General features: G+C 39.5%; 1 pseudogene; it reads left to right on the forward strand.

Annotated features, from left to right (window-relative positions):
- The first annotated feature begins 1,933 nt into the window (after window positions 1-1,933).
- On the forward strand, window positions 1,934-2,365 carry LOC148697615 (agamous-like MADS-box protein AGL80 pseudogene; annotated as a pseudogene).
- Window positions 2,366-5,784: the final 3,419 nt, after the last annotated feature.

Below are 5,784 nucleotides of genomic sequence, written 5' to 3' on the forward strand. Positions count from 1 at the left end.
TGACGCATGTAAAGTCAGAGTTGGCGCAAACGGAGGTGAGAGAGAGGAAGAGAGAGAACGTGACTGTGCGAAGAGGCACGGAAAAGAGAAACAAGAAATGTGCGAGAGACATAATATGAAAATTATTATTTGAACTATATAACATCTTTCTACACCCAATGTTTTAAAAAACTAGCCTCGGGGAGCGCCTAGGGCATCTTTGAGACCGGGCAGTGAGGCTAACGCCTCTGTTTTGTTGAAGTGGGCAAAACGCTTTGCCGGAGACGCCTAGGCGGTGGAGGCGCGCCTCAAGGCGTCTCAGGCACCTTGTCTGGCCTTTTTTTTAAAAAAAAAAAAATACCACCCAAACCAAAACGACACTATTTGGGTAAGGGTTTTCAGTTTCAAAATACAGATTCGACCACTTCCTTCTTCACCCTCTTTTCCCGTGCCAGAAACACACAGCCGCATCACCCCAGTCGATCGTCCTCTCCCAGTCGCCACACTGTCATCACCCTGCCGTCATCACCCCAGCGCTGTTAGCAAACCCACAATCAAATCCCCTATTTTAAAGGTTAAGGTTTCTGAAATTCTGCAAAAGTTAGGGATTTGATTTTTTTGAATTTTTTTTTTTTTTTTAACTGGTGTGAAGCCTTGGAGTTGGAAAGCAGAAAAATAGAGAGGAGTGGAGGTATAAGGGGAGGAGGCTAAAGGCTTAAGGGGATGGGAGAAGGATTCGGGATTATGGCTAAAGGCTTAAGGGGATTGGACTGTAGGTGTTTCATAAAAATAATTGAAAAATTAGTCCCATGTTAGTATTGTACTATTGTTGGAAAACTTCAACTGTATGTGATACCATTTTTTTTTTTTTTTTTTTTTTACTAATGAGGTTGTTTCTTCATGATTATGTGGTGCATCTCTAATATGCCTCATGTGAATTTTTAATGATAATCTAAGCTGGTAATGAGTAGAAGTTTTTTACCAGCCTAATGTACAAATAAGTCCAAGTAATTAAATCAGGAGGTAAATAATAGCCACATGCTATGGAAAGATGAGATGCTATAAGACATTACCTCTTTTTGATCCAAAAGAGCTAGTGGCAATTTTTGCTTAGGCGTCATAAACAGTTCAGTCTTAGACATTTTTGCTCTGCATATATGCCAAAATCAGTACGTGTTCATGAACATTATCTGATTCTTATTCAATAGTCATTTTCCAAACAATTTTTGTTGGATGTCCACTTCTCAAAGTGTTCTATTAAGCTTTTTATTGGATTGCTTTATCTCATTCAAAAAAGTAATTGAGTATGGTCATTGGTCATCACTGTAATTGTTGCATAAATTAATAGATTGTTGGTTCCTTAACTGTATGCATCGAATGTTTATTGTTTAGGCATTGAAGAATATGGCTTCTTCTTCTACGAAAGATTTTGCTTGGCAATGGACAAAAAGATTTGGATCCTGTCACCAAGCACTTCTATTGTGTTTTTTTTTAACCACAAATGATGGGTTCAATTTCTAGATTTAAACATCACTTGGGTGGTGTAAGTTCGGGAGAATGATAAGTTGTAATACCTACACCTACGAATGAAATTTCAAAATAAACTTCCATATAAAACCAGATGGTGGATAATATCAAACAAAAATCCAACACAAGCTCATGAAAATAAATTTCTATTATGCTAATAAATCTCCAGCCTAGATTTCATATTATAAATTTGTTAGTCGCATAAATATTTGTGAGATAATTTTGACACTTTCATTTTATTTTTTATCATCGGATTTAATAAATCAAATAGAAATAACGGACATGATTAAACAAAAATGCTGAGAAACTAAAATTGTGCTTGTTTATCACCTCAAAAGTATTAAATTTCTATTGATGACAAAATATGTCATAATTAATTAAAGTAGCCCCTTTCCCTAGTTTTCATTTCTCTCTTCTTTGAGAAATTATGACTAGAAGGAAAGTGAATTTAGCCTTCATCATGAACGACTCGTCGCGAAAAGTGACATTCAGGAAAAAGAAGAGGGGATTCATGAAGAAGATGTTTGAAATCAATAAACTTTGTGATTTTCTAACATGTGCTGTCATATACAGTCCAGATGAGCCTCAACCTGATGTCTGGCCTAATCCTTCAGAAGCGCGACGCCTCATTGAGCAGTTCGAGAACATGCCCGAGGAGGAGCGAAATAAAAAGATGGTGACCCATGAGATGTTTCTGAAGCAGATGGTTAAAAAGGAGCAAGAGAAGGTGAACAAGCAAAAAAAAGAGAACCGAGAGGTGGAAATTTGGCTGGCCATGAACTGTAAGAAGAATAAAAGTGATCCATGTGAGGAAGTTATGTATGGTCAAGACAAAGCCACTTGTCACAAGATTAAATAGGTGGTTATACATATAGTTGGTTAGTTAGAATATTGCTAGAGTGAGTTAGTTGGTATAAGGAGGTAGTTAAAGAAGAGTACTTGGGCTGCAAGTTTGTAAACTTCTATATAAGTGAACTATGTAAATCATATGTTCTCCAATGAAGAAAAACGTTCTCTCAATCAATACAATTCTATCTCATCTCTTCTATCTCTTCTATCTCTTTTCTTAAAACCAGATTTCAGCTATCTTTACATGGTATCATCGCCGGCCGATCCGGTGCTTCCGCTCAACATCTAAAGGATTTCTTTCTCTCCTCTACCCTCTAGTTTGCATATATCTGTGATAATTTTTGGCGACGATAAACATACAAATCGCTCCGAAAGTTGGTTTCTTTCCGTCTGCCCACCAACTGTTTGATTAAAAGTCTCAGAGAACGATTGTTCACGAAATTTGCAACATGGTCACTGCAGCTTAGTTACAGATTGTTCAGTCACCGATTACAAGTCTTCTCTCCATTGTCTCCACTTCTGTTACAGTAAAGCTTGATGATTCCAATTATCTCACTTGGAGCTTTCAGGTCCGATTGCTTCTGGAAAGCCATGGTATTATGGGATTTCTTGATCATTCAAGAAAGTGCCCTCCACGATTCAATGACAATTCTGATGTTGAAGGGGTTGAAAATGATGACTACCTGGTTTGGAAAATGCACGATCGTGCACTAATGCAGTTGCTCATTGCAACCTTATCCACCACTGCCATTTCCTGTGTCATTGGATGCAACAGTTCTGCCGAGATGTGGTTGAATCTCACTGAGCGATTCTCTGCTGTGACAAAAGCAACGAACTTTCAAATGAAGACCGAACTTCAGAATATCAAGAAAGGGTCAGAATCGGTGTCTGTGTATCTCCAAAAGATTAAGGATGCCAGAGATCATCTTGCTGCAGCTGGGGTAATTTTTGATGATGACGACATTATCATTCTTGCCTTAAAAGGTCTACCTGCAGAATTTAACACATTTCGATGTGTGATCAGAGGCAAGGAGAATGGGATATCTCTTAAAGACTTCAGGTCTCAGCTTCTGGCTGAAGAAGCCATCATTGATCAGTCTTGTGATCATTCTTCTGGGTTGGTTTTTGGTAGTGCTATGGTTACTGGAATCCACTCTGACAAAGGGAAAGCACTGGTTCTTGATCAAGATCAACCTCGACCTTCTTCTGATTCATCCTTTAGGCACAATGGAGGTTCCAGTCTTCCTAATTCCAATCAGACTCCTGGCTCATATCACACTGGCAGTTCTCACAACTTTGGTCACTTTAGGAGTAACAATTTCAGGGGCAAAGGGAGAGGCAGATTTCAGTATAATTCAGGTCCTCGATTTTCCAATGGTAATCCAGGCATTCTTGGTACTCCAAAGCCGTATCAATCTCACTGCTAGGATCATCCTTCCGAGATTCCCACTTGTCAAATATGCAACAAAAAGGGTCATGTTGCTGCAGATTGCTTTCAAAGACATACCAACACTGCCTCGAGTTCTCCTATTCAATGTTAGATCTGTTGGAAATATGGCCACTCAGCTCTTCAATGCTATCACATAAGTAATTTTGCGTATCAAGGAAGGCCTCCAACCACTAATCTCAGTGTTATGCATGTAGATCATCAAACTTCAGCATCATCTGACCAGTTTTGGCTTGCAGACACTGGTGCTACATCACACATGACCTCTGACTTGGCCAATTTGAATCTTTCTCAGTCATATCAAGGCACAGATACAATTACCACTGCCAGTGGTGCAGGTTTGCATATTTCCAATATTGGCACGTCTAAATTGGTTGTTCCTAATCATTCTCTCACTCTTAAGAATGTATTACATGTTCCAAAGCTTTCTCAGCATCTGTTATCCGTTTATCAACTATGCAAAGACAATAGCTGCAGATTCATTTGTGATGATGTGTCTTTTTGGGTTCAGGACAAATCCACAGGGACAATCCTACTCAAGGGGCTGTGTAGAGCTGGTCACTACCCTATACCATTCCCCATTTCATAGAAGCCAGATGCATCACCTACATTTCATTCATGTTTCCTTGCAAAACCTGTTCACTCAAGCATATGGCACAAAAGGCTAGGGCATCCATCCAATGCCATCACTTCTGCGATCCTACATCAATCTCAAGTACCTGCATCACTAGACACATGTTCATACATTTGTACACCATGTTTAGAGGGCAAATTCACCAAATTACCATTTCAATTCCCTGTAACCAGATCTGTACATCCTTTAGAACAAATTCACAGTGATGTATGGGGACCTGCCCCTTTCCTATCCTATGAAGGATTTAGGTATTATGTAACCTTCATAGATGATTGTACTCGATACACATGGATTTTTCCATTAAGAAATAAATCAGAAGTGTTTGCTACTTTTGTTCAATTTCATGCCTACTTGACTACACAGTTTTCTGCTATATTTAAGATTTTTCAAAGTGATGGTGGTGGTGAGTATACAAGTACCCAGTTCCAACAATTTTTAGCACACCATGGAATTCTACATCACAAATCCTGTCCCTATACACCTGAACAGAATGGTTTAGCAGAGAGGAAACACAGGCATATTGTAGAAACAACTGTCACCCTTCTTCAAACTGCCAAACTCCCTAATCAATTTTGGGTTCATGCTTGTGCTACAGCTACCTACTTGATCAATAGGATGCCGTGTGTCTCTTTACACATGAAGTCTCCTTTCCAAATGCTCTATCACACTATTCCTGAGGTTAATCATCTCAGGGTCTTTGGGTGTGCATGTTTTCCTTTGCTCAAACCTTATAATTCTTCTAAACTTCAACCTAAGACAGCAACCTGTGTGTTTTTGGGATATGCCAGTCAATACAAGGGGTTCCTATGTCTAGATATTGCCACTGGGAAAATTAGAGTATCCAGACATGTTTTATTTGATAAAGCCAGCTTCCCTTACTCCACCTTCACAGTGTCACACACTCCAAAGCCATCTTCTGTATCACCTATTTCATTGCATTCACCCGTGGTATCTCCAATAATTACATCCACAAATCAAGCAGTCACACCTTCATTGCATTCCATCTCATCTCCCACTACTGAATCATTGTCTATGCATTCATCTCCTGATTCGGAATTCTCTTCTGCATCTCGAGCCTCAGAATCCTTGGAACCTGTTGCATCTCCAGATTTTGTTGCTTCTCCTACTCATGTCACACCTGCATTACACATACCCTGTGCATCATCCTTACAACACTCATCTCCACCCAACTCCAGTCCACAGTACCCTATCCCTGTGGATCCTGATTTCCACCCTGAGCGACTAAATGTGGTTCTGCCTATCCCCATGAATGTGCATCCCATGCAAACACGGTCCAAGAATGGGGTGTTAAAAAAGAAAGCTTTGTTAGCTAAAATTGCTTCTGAAC

The sequence above is a fragment of the Pyrus communis genome, chromosome 4 (assembly GCF_041283825.1).
Source record: "Pyrus communis isolate YQ-2024b chromosome 4, ASM4128382v1, whole genome shotgun sequence".
NCBI classification, from domain to species: Eukaryota; Viridiplantae; Streptophyta; class Magnoliopsida; order Rosales; family Rosaceae; genus Pyrus; species Pyrus communis.